Source organism: Idiotropiscis lumnitzeri, chromosome 10, assembly GCF_059441095.1.
Source record: "Idiotropiscis lumnitzeri isolate Australia: NSW breed Sydney's pygmy pipehorse chromosome 10, RoL_Ilum_1.0, whole genome shotgun sequence".
NCBI classification, from domain to species: Eukaryota; Metazoa; Chordata; class Actinopteri; order Syngnathiformes; family Syngnathidae; genus Idiotropiscis; species Idiotropiscis lumnitzeri.
Genome location: NC_142400.1, coordinates 16,771,464 through 16,788,906, shown reverse-complemented (window position 1 = coordinate 16,788,906; position 17,443 = coordinate 16,771,464). Strand labels below are relative to the sequence as shown.

Sequence of the window (17,443 nt, the reverse complement as noted above, 5' to 3'; positions counted from 1 at the left end):
TTTATCAAAAAATTTAAATGCAATAATGTTCTCCAATCAAGGCTGAAATTTTGTTATGTACGTCATTAATTTCCAAACATTATCTAATCCTTTTGTTCTGTGGCTCCAACATTCGTATCTGTGGCTGGTTGTGTGGTTCTGATGTGCGTGTGGTCCGAGATTGTGACTCAGGTGGGCTCCTTTTCGAGGGATTCGCGTTGCTAGGCCTTTCAGCTTGCACTGCGACTGGTGGATCCAGTCACCACGCCCCGCGACCTTTGCTGCCGCCGGGGTCACTGCCATCATCTGGCGAGGGCCATCTCAGCATTCACTTGTCCCAACGAAGTCGTTTCAACACCTTGAAGAAGATTTGGTCTCCCACACGGACGTGATTTCTCTGTGGATCAGAACACACTGACCAGTAATTGTGTCTTTGCATCTTTGTCAGTCAAACATGTCTTTCATGTGGACTGAGACCGATGTGCCAGTCGCTGGTGGTTCTGATGAACCTGAGAGTCCATGTGTGAAGCCATATAGGATTTCAAAAGGGGATAGTGTCCTTCCTTCGGCTGGCACTATCCTCATTGCTGTGATTGAAAAATAGTCTGGCCATTGTCTTTTTTTTTTTTTCTCTTGATAAGTCTGGCCTTAATAGTTCCATTAGTGTCCCATTTCGTTACATCATTCACAAAATGCATCATTTTCACTTCAAATCACTTCTTGAAAGTCCAAATGTCAGGATAATTTGATTACACAACACTTTTTCCAACTGTTTTAGCATCATCATATCTTGTTGGAAACAACTTAACCCATTTTGATAACATTAATTACAACCAAACAACATTGCATCTCAAACAAATAACACATTGTCTAAAAAAAAGGTTTTTTGTTGAAAAGTCTGTATGTGGGAACAATTTCATATCATACTTCCCCACTGTTGACACACGACTATCTGCTCGTGTGTCAATCATCTTATTCCTCTAATCAATTAATTAGGCAGCCAGGATTTGCCATCTGCCAATTTGCTGATCCTGTCCTCAGCAATGTTTGCACCTTTGTTCCCCCAATGTGTGCATTCAATTAGTGGTGTATTTTTCCTGGCGCGATATCAAATTGTCAAGTTGACTTGCTGTGAGTGGGGGTGGGGGTGTGTGTGTGTGTGTGTGTGTGTGTATGTGTTCATTTTCCTTTATAGTAATGCAGTGCCGACTTTGAGGTCATGCTTTGGGCTGCAGCCTTCGCTGCATTGTCAGCGAGGCAGTTTCCAATTGTAATTGGGTCATTTCATTAAGTAAGTTTTGCTTTTCAAATAACCATTTAGGCATGTTTTATGCACAACATTTCGTTTCTTGTTGTGGTTTTAAAGCCCTTGTCTGCCCAATGTCGACAGAACACATGAACATTCATCTTGACTGTCAGTTCACATTGTAACCATACAACCCATACAAGATGGGAAACCCTAAATTTTAATTAGCTCACACCTGCTACGCTCTTCCTGCTTATCCTAACAATTTCTCTCTTACAAATGATCTGTTTTGTGACCTTAGTTCTCAAACGCTTCTACTCCTCACCAGTCCGGAATGTGCACCTCATTTCTTTCTTAACAGTCTGGAATGTGCACCTGGTTTTTGTGTCTTACACGCCTGAATCAGTGCAAAACATCATGCTGCTTGTCTTGAACATACAGAATTTAGCATCCCTTGAAACAAAATTTCCATTTGCAATCCCCAAAACAAAAAATGTTCCTCCAGTCGGGAGAAAAATGTCCTTAAAAAAAAAAAAAAAAGTGTCCATAAGGTCAAGTCGCGGTTTGGTGATAATTTGGAGTGGCTTCCACAGTCGTGTGGCGCCTTCTACTGGTGCGGGAAAAGTGACGCTTGGCTGAAACGCACCGCACCTTATCAGTGTAATGTGTCCCTGTGACAATTAGGTCGCCGTGCAATGTGAATGTGGTGGACAAGAATGTAATTTTTTAATTCCTGAAGCAGCAGTCAAGACTGCTTGAACACACTCTGACGTGGCTCTTACCACGGGATCAAATTATTGTGACTAATATGCAAATGGATTCACTTTCCTGTGTTTCTGCAGCAACACAAGTCCATGAAGCCATTTTTGCAGTCACTGTTTGCTCAATGCTCATAGTAATTTGGTAGTGCGTTAAGATGCTTTGTCGATAGAATCTCCTTTTTGGTCTCATGTTCCCTTGAACATTATGTTTACTACACACTACACATGACCTACAAAATTTTTTAAAAAGGTTTGTTGTCCTAGCTGTACTATGGATATCAATCCCCCCTGTTGAGACATGGGAATTTCCATGACTCAATTTAGCAGTTAAATGTCAAGTTGGTAGTGCTAACACATCGTAATCAATGAGTTCATGCTTGACAAGTTCAAAAGCTTTGTCAGCCTCAAGTGTTCAAACAATTATTCTCTTCTTGCAAATATCATTGGCTTATCATAAATGATGTCCAGCAATGGTCGTGTGATTTCTGAGTAATTTGCAAATCATGAATTAAACACCTATAAAAACATCATTAACTTCTCTGTTATTGGTTTTAATGCTCTGGCAATGTTTTTCCTTTTTGTTTATCACCGATAATGCGCCCTTTTAAAGTTTTGACGTCTGTTTGAATTCGCCCTTGCTTATTAATTCTGATATTAAAGTCCAATTGTATTAGTGTATCACAGCCTAATAAGTAAAACGCATATTGATGTAGAACTCCTTCTACACACTCTTTTTATGTTTGTTTTTTATGTCACGTGATCCTCCGTTGCTACCACAACTCGTCCTGAAAAAGTAATGTTTAAAACAGGACTTTCTGCTTTCTCCTTTTTTCTTCCTTTTGCTCAACACGTTCATGCTTTTTGTGCATAATTTAGGATTTTCTTTTCCATTTTACAAGTTGGCCAATTTAAATTAGGTTGTTTTATTTGAAAAGCCTGTATTTTTTCTCATTCCTGTTTCTTTGTCTTTCCTTTGGAGTAGTTTATTGGGCATTTCTTGGAGGTCTTCAGTACTCGATTGTGGTCCTGTGGTTATTAGGTCCAAGCTGTAGAAGGTGAAAGGGCCTCCTTTTCCTTCCAAGATCATCATTTGTTTGACTTCCTGTCCTCGTTTCATCACTGTCATTTTTTCTCCTTCTACAGTGAGAACGAGCTGGAGGGTTTTGATTAAGTCTCTTCCCAAAAGGTTGGATGGACATTCTGGAACTACGACTAACCTCTTGCCTCGATATAAACTTCCATCTTCATCTTCTATTGTGAGGGGTTTGGTATAAAACCGTTGCGCTGCCTTTCCTCCTACTCCTATCACCATGACAGCTTTATTTGACAGTTTGGTCCCTGCAGGTAGGGCCTTGATTACTGAACTTTCTGCTCCAGAGTCAACTATAAATTGTTTTGTTGTTTTCTTTGGGCCTAATTGTAGTGTTCTCATTGGTGGGTCCACTGTAGAGGCCATTCCAAACAAAACAGATAAATCTAGAACGACCAGTGGCGATTCTAAGGTTACTTCTTCTTCATCTTCGCTATTGCTGAACGGCCTCTGCTCAGGTTGTTCTTCGCCCTGTGGCTGGTAACTTACTAGTCACATGTTACCGGTATAGTCTTCCTCTGGTGTGGTCTTCCTGAATGTTTGACGGCAATTTCTGGCAAAGTGTCCTAATTTGCCACATTTGTAGCAGCTATCATCTCTATTAGAAAACCGTCCTCGACCTTGTCCCCTGGCGCCAGAATATCTGCCGCGCTTTTGTCCTCGTCCTCTGTCCCCTTGACCTTGATAGTAGATGGGGGCGGAGGCCGCTGTGGAAAGGCCTTCCATCACGGCAGCCAAAGTGGTTGATGTGTTTCGCTCCTCCTTTTTCTTCTGGATTTCCTCGGCATGGGAGGCATATTCGATGAGCGTGTCAAGGTTTGCAGTTCGCCACCCAACGTGGTGTTTGCAGATGAAGTCTCTGGTGGATTCGTGGATACCATCTAGGAAGGCCGACTCCAAGAGGATTTGGTATGGGCTGTTGTCTGCATTGTCTTCCTGTAGGCCGCAATAGAGCCTGTAAACTCCAGATAACCTTTCCAAATACCGGCGGGCAGATTCCATGTCTTCTTGGTGACATTGTCTGATCTTTGTGTTGTCTGGTTGCTTCTTGAAGATTTTTCTTGCTTCATCAAACATGGCGCGGATTGCGTTTGCGAGCTCGGGAGCTCCAGGCGGGAGAGGCTGGCCTGTGACATCGTAAGGGTTGAAGGCACCTCTGATTCTGCCATATCTATACCCTAAGATCATTCTCATGCATGTTTCAAATTCTTTTCCATTCAGGTGGTAGCTATTCATTAGGTCGTGCATATTCTCAATCCATTTCTCCACATCCGCTTCGATTGGTGGGATTGATTGGCAGGCCGCCTTGCATTCATCTTGGGTCCAGGGCCTGTAGACCATGATGGTAGGTTCATGTGGGTGGCCATTTGCATCATTAGTCCCAAAAGCTGGGTTGGCTACGGCCACCATCGGGTAGGCCTCTACACTGGGTAGCGGTGGGTAGAGGTTCGTGGCTTGAAAGACTTATGCTCTTTCAGGGTTATTGAGTGATTTTTCCATCGGCTGTGCTTGTGCTCTCTTTTTCTTTTGCTCCCTTGTTCCAGCCGCGGGGGGTCGCTGTGTGGAATCGAATGAGGCAGGAGGGGCCGTGTGTGAGGAGCGGGAAGTGTCATTTTTCTCCTCGCTCTCCAGGGGCGGCATCTCATCGTCACTTGGCTCCGTCTCTGGGGCTGTGGCCGCCTGTCTTCCTGCTTGCGCGGCAGTGTGGGTTCGCTCATTGAACAGTGCACTTCCTCTCTTGCCTCTGACTCCGGTCTCGTCATCTTACCTTTTCTTCATCTGATAAACTTTTTAAACCAGCCTAGGCGTCTGGGTTCAATTTTTTATTTTTCAGAAAACGCACATCAGGCCTTTCTTTTAAGCCTATCCCGTTGTATAAATTGTTTAATTTCAAATTTAAATGAATTCATCTCCTCAAATCATCTTCTTTATTAATTTCTTTTGTAAATTTGGGAATTATTTTTCTCAATAAGATCTCGTCACTCATAAGTAGCCTTTTGTTGGTTACTAATTATTAATTCCATTTTATCTTTACTTCATCAATCCTTCTAACACAATTCCAACCACTTTTATCACTCTCCCTGACATTTAGACACACAGACAGACACACAGACATATACACGGGCCCACAAAACGACACACATAGTTCTCAACACTGAACAACTACAAACAACAATAACATGTCAGTAATAACAGCAACACAATCCATCTTTATCTATGGCCCATAATAAGTCCTTCAATTGAACTACTATGTCTCTATTGACCTCTTATTTATGCCAATGGATCCCATATCCACTATTTATTCAATTGAATATTTCCTAAATTTATTTATGCGCAAATTTCTCTATCTCTTTAGAGTTATTCTTTGTCTTGTCTATGGTTAGTAATTTTGGCGGTACTGTATAGTACTTTTATGAGTTTTTAACTAACCTCCGAATTTATATAAAATTTATTTAATTTTCCATTTAACCCAAATTTTTATTTTATTTTATTAAGATCCTATTTTTTTCACATGCGTCCAATCCTTACACTGCAGCATATTCCTGGGTTTTATTTTACTACCTAGTATCCCCATTTTAGAAAATTTGGTCCAGTTTGTCAACACCTAGGGCGTTCTAAAAACTGGTTTCTCATCAGTAGGACAGCAACTCAAATTTTCTGTTTATAACACTTACTGTATTACATGGGATAAAATACCAAATGGTATTTCTAATCCCCAATCACACCATTCACTCACTTTGCATAGTTTTTCGCAAACATTCACAAGCAAAATTATCATTCCACGTCTGACTTTCTTTCTCTGCAAATTCTTTTCTCACTACTTTGCTTACAACTCTTTTTCTACCTTTTGATCCATCTGTGATTGTATGACGTTTGTTACTTTCACTCACCTCACACACACACGCTTTTCGTTCTCACACACACACAGCTGCACAGCGCCACAATTCACGCACACACGTCTCAGTCAAACAAGCAGTCTGCTTACCAAAATAAAAATTCAAATAAAAACCACCGAAAATAATGCCTTATTATTCCCTAAATTTCAATGTGAAATTGTGAGTAGACCTCTAAGTCGTCGATAATTTCTCTATTTATCGACACCGAGGAACTTTTAATCGATGCTACCGTGATGTCGGTTTGAACGAGTTACGACCTAATTTCTTCTTTTTGTAACTCCCTAAACAACACGATCGTGGTTTAGACGTACCTCAGAACGTTCTTTTATACTACCGTGCCCTCCGTAGGGGAGATCCAGCCTCCCGAGAAGTCCAGCTTCCCTTCAGCGCGATGAGTTATGGCCTAATTATTTTTCTATAACTCCTTAGACGAGCACGATCCAGTTTATTTTCTTTTCGACCGAACTACTGCAAAACGGCCGGCGCGCGCTTCCTTACTCACAAAAATCACCCCTTACGAATTCCTTATTATTTTAAATTTTAAAATGGTGGCACAAAATAATTTGAAAACAATACCTGGTTGCTCCTGGGTCAGCCTTGTCCGATCGGCAACCGGCATCCGGGCGGTGCGCCGTCGCAGGAACTTGGATGCCTCGCTTTCTCAATGTTGAAGCGCTGACGTCAGATTCTATGGCGTCCAAGGATCCGAGACGACGCCCGTCCGAGTGCGGTTGCCCGCATTCTCCACCAAATAAATGTCAGGTTTAAATGCCCATTTTGGGAGGGCTTACTGAAATAACTTACTAAATGTAACGGCCGAAATAAAACGCTAGCTGAATGGCCAGGAGGAACCAGACACCGTTGTTCATTTTCCTCGCCGGCGGGGGAAAAGAGTGGGACAGAGAGGCCGCGAGCAGCCTGCTCGCGGCCGCCCCATGCAACTCCTCCCCCCCTCTTCTCACCGGCTCGGCTTTTATTAGTTTGACTCAAGAATCACATGAAATTAGAATACAATGAAGGTCTGTTTAGCCTAAACTAAATCACCAGAATACAGGAGATTAATTAACAATGGTGGTCTGTTTTAGACTAAACTAATCAACAGAAGACAGAAAACATCAATAACTAATCATCAGTAACTCTAGCAGGCAGAGAATCACAACTCACAGTGTAAAGGTCAATTTAACTATACACATCATCAGGATACAGTGTCTGTGTGCGTGTGTGCTAAAATAACAAGTAAGTGTCTATGTGTGTGTGTTTAAACATGAATGAGTGTATAAAAACATGATTATAAATACACAAACTGATTAACTATCCTCAGCCCATCTTACAGAGTGTATTCCTGTCCCGCCCGCCAAAGTTGCCTGCTGCCTCCGACGCACACTTTCAAAGAACGGCGACTCTTGACGGTATCATGGTCATCTTTCTCAGGCTGCGAGGCTCAGTGGCAAGGAGCCGGGGGACTCATGGAAAACTCCGGAGAGGGAAGCTTCCTCCGACTTGTCAGTCTAAACCAGCTTAGTTCAGCCAGCCAGCAAAGTGTCTCGGATTGACAGGCAGCACTTTGTTATTCGGACCAGTAACTGGAAGTCCATGTCTGCTGCATGCCTGGAAATATTTTATATTCAAATATAAATTAGAAATGGAATGTGTTATTTCAGGCCCAGTAAATGGCTGTGCACTCTTTCAAGGTTCACGCAAACCTTCTTCTAAAGGAAAAGGGGGGGGGGGGGACAGCTTTAGGAATTTTGCCAGCGCTCTGTTTTGACAATTATTATTTTGTCCTGTCGGCTTTTTGCAGAACACACGAAATGACACCTCGTGGCGCCAATCCTACAGAGAAATTTCAACAATTTTTTTTCTAAATCCGTGTTATCTGCAGAAATAGAAAGCACAGGTAAATTTAGCAATATGTGCAAATGAAGGTTGCCGGTGTCGTCCATCCGTTTAAACACGCTTTATGATGTTAATTAGTTGTTAGCGTAATTTCCAGCCGCCGCCGTCAAGCGTGAGAAGTTCAGAGACCTGCTGTTAGCAGAGCGCCAATGCAATGGCAGCGTTTCAAGAGCTCCCAAACAGGATGGCCGGTGATAACGAACGGGTGATGGGGCCTGATGCCTATGGCAGCGGGATATTGCAAAGACAATTGAAGGAATGACTCTTGTGAACGGCATATCAAATGTTAAAACAACGCACATTGCATGCAATTTGCTTATGCAGACGGGTGATAAACTGTGGTTATTTAAAAGATAAACAAAGAAGGGATCTAGCGCAGTAAATTGTGCATGTGTGTTTATTCCCGATGAGTAACGCCAGAGGTTTATAGTCCCCGACACAGGCAGCGCTACTTTATTGCCTCTCTGTTTGTGTGATAGTAGTATTTATGATATTGGAATTTATGTTGCTCCGTACTCACACTGTCTGTGTCTCAGTCGTGGTGTGTATTTAAATCTACTTGAGGAGATTTTGTATTTGTCTTGTGTGTGAGTTAAAGTCTTTGCATAACAAGAGGTCAGCTTGATGATACTACATTCCCTCTGAAGGAAATGCAGCCTGCTAAGGTTAAATACGACGTCCCGCGACCGAATGCCATTCATTTTGAAGAGTTTCATCTCCCCGGCCAGCACGGGCTAATCGTAACCCCTCACAATGACATTCTCAGTCCGCTTCACCCGACTCCAGACATATTTGCTCACCCGTGCCACTTGTGTCCTGCTAAGATTTAAACAGCAAACATAAAATGCAGACGATAACCTGTGAAAAGCCAGAGAGGGGCTTGCCTGCCAACATTATTTTAAAGACCAGATCCATGCGCTGCAGCACAGCAGTCGGGAGCGATTATCTGCTGTGATCCTTCTCCGACGCCTCAAAGTCATTCATCTGCCGATCCTTTCTGCCCCCACACGCACACACGCAAGCACACCAAGCTCTATGCAAAAGCGGACCCCTAATCATGTCGACACCGTGTGTCAGTGCCGTGGATGAGCAAGGCCTAGAGATGAGAACGGCTCTGTAAACACGGGCAGGCAGCAGGGAGCTTCTCTCGTCCCTACATTGCTCAGAATAAGCAAACGGGAAGATTTAGGGATTTTGCCACGGCCTAACTTTGTTGTATCAGCTCAGGGTCTTTTTCGACGCTTTTCGGGGGTGCTGCCTATGAGATATTGTTCTTAGCTCGCCAAGTGCCTCCTGCCTCTTATAAGCTGTCTTTTGTCAATAGCATTACAGAACGTCAGAGATGAATGTTTCCTTTTTTTTCTCTCTGCCGTGAATTGATCAGTCTAGTGTGTTGCTCATACGGTATCTCCTCAATCCACTGCCATTGACCTTAGTTGATTGACCACCGTATTCGCAGACCTTTTTAGAGCCCTTGCATTACTATTGATTTGGAACTATCATGACACTCAAATAAATCGATTGTGCATCAGCTGTGCTCCTTCTATAAACAGCGTAATACTAGGACAATTGGCTGTGGGATGTTTATTAACAGTCAGATGTGTTTTCTGCCTTGTCGGGATTCTATTATGGAGCATGCTGCCGCCTCTTGTTTTGATACAGTAGTCATTTAAAGACCGATCTTAATTGACTTATTTTTTCCAGCACGTTTGTCGGAGCGAGTGCATCCACGGCAATAAGAGACGGCTTTCCTTTATTGGGCCACACACAAAGTACCAAGTTCAATTTTACCATTCATAATGAATGCAGCCTCGCCATTCAAATGCAGCCATAAGCACACAGCAGATAAGAATTTAATTAAATGTAGATTAAAACCAAACAGGAAAACACACTTGCTGATAATTTTTTATCACGTCCCCTGGTCATATTTTTTTTTTCCCTCGTATACTTTCGACTGGTTCTTCCTTGGGCTACATCTTTTGAGCTTGCCAAAAGTGGCGAAACACCTCGCACATCTCACCGTGGCGCTGTGAGATTGTGTAAAATGCAAAACGAGGGGCGGTCACACGATTAATCAGAATCCTCGTGTCTGGGGAGGATGGAGGCTGGCGGAGGATTGAGGGGAGGAGGTGGGGGGGGTGTTCCGAGGTGCATGGAAGGAATTAGTTTCTTCATCCCAAATTTGCATCATATTCCAAAGGACAATCCCACCACTGTAGGCAACAGGAAACATATCTTTCTTTCTGCAGCAACAATTAAATATGTTCTACAATGCTGAATAAATGTCACCTTCAGTATGAAATTGTCCCTACTTGCTAAACATGATGTTACAATGAGCTCCTGGAAAACATGCCGGAGCCCAGAGAGCCACTGCTGAGTGTGGTAAACATTCAGATATCTATAGTGTGTACAACTCCACTGGTGACACTCCGGTGAGGCAACTCAGTTCATTTGGGGTTTATTTGAGGACCGTCATGTACAAGAATTATTCACTTAAATTGATTTAATAAGTAAAACAGGAATACTCCCCTGGATGAATTTTCTATCCTGTTCATTATCAATGCCGAATATCACTGAAGGTGCTTTATTGTACCAATATATTAATGACAAGGAAATCAGCCCATAAGAGTTGATTTTAAGAGCTGATTGACACATTTTCTAAAGGTTTTCTTGATGATAATGAAATCACATGTCGTTTTGTTACTGTTAGTCACTTGATCCAAAATTTTAGAGTAAAATATTTGTTGTGTGAATGTTTAAAATTCACCTTATGAATTTTACGCTGCATATTTAACTCTTAAACTTCTTTTTTAGAATAGAATGTACTGTAAGAAATTTACTGTGCAAGAGGCTAGGCTTAAGAGTGAGTGATTGCGTGTGAGTGTGCTTGTTAAATGTTTTTTGATTAAATGTTTATGCATATAATATTATAATATTATATCGTATGCAATATATATATATATATATGTGTGTGTGTGTGTGAATAATGCCTCAGTGCCAAGTGAACTTTATTATAAAACTGATTTTTTTTTTTTTTAAATCTCTTTTTAGTAAGATGCGTTACTTTTTTTGCCTGGATAGCTGGTGCATCTTCTTGATGTGAGCACAGATCAGTTTATTATTCGTCTCCAAAAGGGTACTCAAATTGTGAAGCTGCGGACTGGAGAGGACCTGAAAGTGTAGGTTGCCATTGCATTAATGATCTGGTGTTGCCAACAGGATGTTGGTGATGATGCATTAGGTTTGAGCACATCCACAGTGGCAGCGGCCGTGCCCGCCCGCGTGCTAGCTGCCCTGCTACTGCATCGGAGTTCCACTCTATTACCCTCACGCAGGCGTTTGGCCTTTTCTGTGGGGAAAAGAGCAATTTCCTGTCGCAGTCTGTTTGATCAAGTGCTAAACCCTTGTGATCAATAGAGAGACAGATGTCGGCTCCAGATGGCCGCGTGGTGATACCTGGGGCAGCGCGGGGGCTTGCCAGGACGACTGAATGGCAATGAGCTAGGGCAGCGAGTGTGCTCCCCGATGAAGCAGCTATCGAGACGCAATGTGATGGACGCAATTAGGCCTTTTAGCCTCACATTATTACCTATCCTTTCAAAATGAACAAAAATTGTCATGATCACATACTAAGTAAAATGTAGAAATACAGTAAGGGCAGATACAGAGAGCATCCTAATGCATTACAAACGCCATGCTGATGTATAGAATATAAACGTTTTTTTCATGTTTTTTTTAAAGCCTAAATCAACATAAATTAACACATTCAATGTGCTAATTCCAAGCTTCACGAACAGAACAATAATGTTTGAATTCCAAAGTGGATGACAGGTGCATCTCTGTGGCTCGGTCCTTCTGGAGAATAAGAAAATAACTGCCAGCACCAGAAGGCCAAAAGTAGACCCCTCCAAAGGGGAGAGACAAGGCAAGAGAGAGGCTCCCAGTTTTTAAACGGCAAGCATTTGCATTAGGCTGGCATCCACCATACACCCCCACACATACACCCTCCGCCCCCAACACACACACACGCACACACAGAACGGCCAGCCAGCCCATGTGGTGTAGGGCCGGAGCCATGTTGGAGAAGACACTGAGGCACGTGGCAGTGGCTTTGCTGCTCTCCCAGATTGGAAAAAAAAAAAAAAAAAACTCCCCAACGTGAGCCATTCACATGCTTCTGCCGAGCCGTGCTGGATAACGAGTGTGGAGGGTCGATGGGTGCCACAGCTGGAGGGAAAGGAGGTGTTTGCATCGGTAGTCAGTCAAATGGTGTCCTGTCAACACGGGGTCTTTTGGTCCCATTAGTGTGGCTTGGTCTGGACACGTTTGCGACGAGCCTGCCGCCTCAGCAGGGGCGGCGGTAAACACATGTCGACTAGCCACAACCAGGACATGAGCAGAACTACCTGCAGAGAGGGATACTTAATAGAGTCCTCAACGGGACCAACCTGTCCAAAAAAAGAAGAAAGCAGAGCAGAGTGTGGTGGAGGAGCCAGGCAGAGCTTTGCTAAAACAGTTTTTGTCTCAGCGTGTGTGTGTGTGCGTACGTGTGTGTGTGACAGAAAAAGAGCGAGAGAGAGAGAGAGAGAGAGCAAATGAGAGGAAACAGCTTGCTGTGTAGGAATCTGTCACAGTCTGACTGACAGCACAGAATCCAAAATTTAAATTGCCCTCTTTTTTATGTGCAATGAGAACAATTCATTTGCTTTGAAAAATAAAACAAGAAAATAACTGTAATAACGTCCTTAAAAGGTTTCCGCTTGAGATCGTCATAAATTGACGATGCTTGAAGTGTGAAATATTCCTTTTTCAATTAAATGCATAATTGCAAACAAAAGTATTTTTTATACGGCATTTTAAACGGGAAATTCTCGAGTTGTTTGCACTCTAATAGAGAAAAATAGATTCAAATTCCCGTCTGTTATGTTCTCCTTCAGAATTATTATAAGACTATTAGCAGGCACAAACATCCCCTGCCTGAGTCATTCTCGCTGTACAGAAAATCTCCAGAGACGCGGCTGAGAAATGTGGTTGAATTTCAGTGTCAAAATTCATTTTAACACTTGCTGAATGAATCATATCCCAGCTCAATTATCATCTTTTAATACCTTAAACAATTATTAATAATGCCTTGACAGACATTTTCCAGTAAAGTACAATGGAAATTTCTTCTGAGTCTATACTGTAACGAAGAATGTGAATGTATCGTCTCCCTCAGGGACTTTTTAATTTGCAGAATGTGGCCCGCATGTCATTCGCTCAAGGCCATCTATTAGCTGTCAAGCTGACAAAAATACTTGATACAAAAATGTGTCTGGACATTTGTGGAGTCATGGTAAGCTGTAAACATATTTAACGATGGTAATACTTTTCTTCTTGTGTGTCTGCTTTAATGTTGAATTCAAATCAAAATGTGCACAATGCATCTACTTTGCAATTGCGTGTATTTTGTATTTTAAGAGCAGGATTAAAATGTATTTAATTTAATTATATGCAACTTCCATGTCCAAAATGTGTGTCTAATGGTGTTTTTTTATCCATATGCAGTTCTGATGACAAAGATCTTTACCTACAAGCAAAGATGTAAACGCACACTGCTCTTATGGCATGTGGGCTCCATCTCGCATGCACGAACAGTAGCTTGAACATGAGAAGAGCGCCTCCTAGTGGCCGTCCTCAACCTGAGTAGGACAAAGTGAAATCTGTCAGTGCCTTAGTGAAACTAGCAGTCTGCAAATTTGACTTTGGTGCATCGTCAATAACAGTGAGCTCGTTTAAGTGTGTGAGTGGCATCCTCGTCTTGCTCTAAGTGGGCTCCCTTTCCTTTCTGCTTGCTCTGACTGCGACAATGGCGTGACAGCGACGAGTCACCCGACTGTGTGCAACTGAGCCATCCACAAACAGTCCAAATATTTACCAGTATTCATGAGGACGATTTGTTTAGACTTTGTCACTGCACCGTCTGCTGTCAGGTGCGGATGCAGATGTTAGTCCATCCATCCATTAGAGATCAATCATTGAACGTTTACTTGACCTCCTGTGACGCTTTATTTAAAATTGAACAAAAAAAAAAAACCCTGGCATTTAACAGCGTGCAGCTACTTGATATTCGTAGGTGTGTGAAGCTTGTTCCCATTTGACCAGGAGGAGTTGGAGCTGATTTGAAGACAAGAAGACTAAGGTCTTTAATTACAGCCCTCACTACGGCTTTAGGCGCCACTGGCTTCACTTCACAATTAAGACCAGCGGGTAGCGCACAGCCAATAAAGAGGGGCGCTGAACGCTGCTCGCGCCTGGATAGCCAACACAAAGAAAAATGTTTTAACAATCCTTATTAAGCTCAGAAAGACGGTGTTAAAATCAGAGGTTAGAAACTTTTTTTCCTCTCAATAATTGAACAATTTCTTATGCCCCTGTCCAGATTTGGGGTGGAAAATGTACACTTTGATTGAATATATTCTTTTAAATGTCATTTTAAAATTCTATAAATAGTTTAATCCCTAATGCCAAGACAATAAAAACAGCAGACTTGAATGTTGAAGAATGACCAAGGTATAATTTATTCAAAGCTGATTTGTGCTCCAAATGTGATATTAGTCATGTCATTTCTGTTCTTCATCCCTCCAAATAAGCCTTGTTTTGACGCTTTACAAAAAAAGTGAACCCTCCTTGGAGAGTTCTTTGCTGCTCACTGAACCAAGGTCTCATGTTTTTTGTCTCTCTGAGATGTTGGTGAAATTCCAAATTGTGCATCACAAATTGTTGGAAGTGCAAGCCAGTACACCTTGTTATAAATGACATACGATTCATTCCCGGGCCTCTACTTTCCTCATGAGCTCCATTCAAGCCGTGCTGTCATATGTGCGACTGTACTCCAGATCCATAATGGCCTCTGCAATGTTAATGTGTTTGGACAGATGGGAGAGGCAAGTGCTGATGTGCTTAACTACGCATTTTACAGCGAAACTATTAAAAGAGTTGTGCTGTTTACACACCAACATTTGAATACCTGTCTTCAGGCCAGTTTAATTATCCGAGCCCTTCTGTTATTTCTGCCGCTTTGTTGTCTCGCAGCTTTGCACAAGGCATGAGATTTGTTTGCGACTTCATTAAGATATGGTGGCGCCGAGCTGTTTGCAGGGAGCAAAAAATAAAAACACCCGGCTCATGTATCTCACTTGGCCCTGCCTCCCCCGTAGATACTGTACCTATTCTATTCCGTTTAAGCGTTTTTCTTATAAAGTCATTTAACTTGAGGAAATTAAAACAAAATGCCCTGTGATGTCTGCACTTTGAAATCTCTTGTGGCTCATGCCCCCAGTGATTCATCCTGAGACGTTTGATTAGTTTGTAAGTACTTACAGAGGGGGAAAGGGTTTGCATTATAAATGTGTTTCATGAATTTCTCTCATATGCTCATCTTCAACTGTGTGTTCAAATAAAGCATTAATCAAACGGAAGACGGGAAGAGGGCATTTAGCCAGCAGAGCTATAGTCTCTGGGCCTCAGTGAGCTGGTGGATATGGTATTGAGAGACTTTAGGAAGCAGTGGTTTTTAATTATCTGGACCACGTACAGGATGCCGTTTTGATTGTTTTAATGAGGCAGCTGGCCTATTGTCTCTCCTTAATTCCTCCATTGTTTTTAGAATATGTCATAGTTCTTTATTCTTTTATCAGGTGCTCTGCAGGAGGATTTAGACAATAGCCTTCATTCCAACTGCATTGGCTAGTGCACAAAGGCAGCTCAGCGCAGGCAGTTAGCAGGCAAACAAGTGCAAATCACAAGCTGCACTTTTCCCAGCCTTTTCGCCCACTTTCTTGACTTGCGTTTGGTCTTTCACTCTCACTCTTGACCTCACTCCTCTCGCATTCATTCGCACAAATGGCGCTGTTATCGTGGCCGGCTCACCTGCTTTTGTGATTTAAAATCGGAATGTTTGGAAACAAGGCAGCAGGAGCAAATTACTAACAATATTACCCCCTTGATGAAATGCTCTTTTAACACCAGAAAGTCTTGTGCATCCTGTGGGCTATTTTTTTTTGTTTTTTGTGCTCCAAATTATTAAGCATATTTTTTTTTCCTTATTGAAGCAATCCACCGTGAAGCTGGACACCACGGCAAACAACAACAGCAATAGATACGCTATAAGCAAATAATTATTTTGTATTATTTAATAAATAAAATTTTTGAATTATTTTTTGAATTACTCTCACTTTTGTAATGAATCCAAGAGGTTATAAAATGGTTTGTACATGACACAGTATATGCTGTACCTTTGATTTATAGCAACGTGTAACTTTCCACCCTATTCCTGCAATTGCAACACATATTTCATATTGCAAATGTCACAAACCAGCAGAATGCTTCTTTAGTGTATTGTTTCGCTAAAAAAAAAGTAGTACATGCAGTTCTGACACTCATTTCCAGCATTTGTACATGGAACAGATGGATCTGTCGCATCCTTGGCTGAAGCGACGCAATCTGACTGCATATTCTGCTGTCAAAAGCAGTAAAACATTTCCACACACTCCGCATAATCTGCCTCCTTTTAGCTGGCTGAGGAGAGTCGGCAGTGTCTTTGATAGCCATTGATCCAAAAACACTGATTTATATCTCAGCATGCGGAACCTTGTTCATAATTCTCTTTGTAAGGTATGAGTGTGGCGTAACTAAAGACGACCCATACAGCGAGAAACTTTTGTGGCTATGGCTGTGATATATTCCCCTTCATTGTCAGTCGCCGTTTGTATCTACCTTGATTGTAACTTGGGCAGACAGTAGAGAGGAGTTTTGTTATTTTAATTAGGAGATAAAAATTCAAAGGGCCTCTCCAGGCAGTGTGCGCTATGACAGAATCAAAACGATGAAGTGGAGCGCCCTGAAGTGTGTGTCTCATCACAGTCGATTGGCCGACAGATAGGCATTGCTATTTAAGCGTGTGACGTGTGCGCACACACACACGCACACTCAAAGGGAGTATGCCAGCACACGTGGATGGCATATTTTAATACCATTTCACGTCTTTGACACATTTGCGATGGTCTAATTTTCAATGCTACACATAGGAAGCACTAAAATCACGACAGTGATGTGAAACCTCCAATTGTGCATCAAAATAATAATGTGTCCTTCTTCAAAAGCGTTATGATTTATGGATATAGCGTAATACTGTCAACTCGGGCTTCCAAGGTGTTTCACCACTTCTTCTAAATATGAAGTGAATTGTGTGCATTAAGAGCACCTTGATGCTGTTTACGGGCGGTTTTAAAGCAAGCGTCTTATAGGGTTTATGTAAACATGAGTAATCAGTGTTACACATGTGTGAGGGCTTTCTCACCGCAGCGGCCCCCGCTCCCCCGCCTTCACGCCTCTCCTCAGGACTCTCTTTATTCCGCATCAGCTAGGGCTCAAATCACGTCCCCTCTCAGCCTGACACTGCGATGGTATGTTTGCACATCTTTGAAAGCTAACAGCGTGCTTTAATTAATTGTCCAGCTTTCCGCAGAAACAATGTCCTAATTCTGCCATTTAGTGGGAGCGTATCATAGTTTGTTGTTATCTCTCCAGCCAG

General features: G+C 42.3%; 1 protein-coding gene across 3 annotated transcripts in view; it reads left to right on the top strand.

Moving 5' to 3' along the window:
* zfpm2a (zinc finger protein, FOG family member 2a) overlaps window positions 1-17,443 on the top strand; it is a 122,916-nt gene that overhangs the window by 99,877 nt on the left and 5,596 nt on the right. The window lies entirely within an intron of this gene.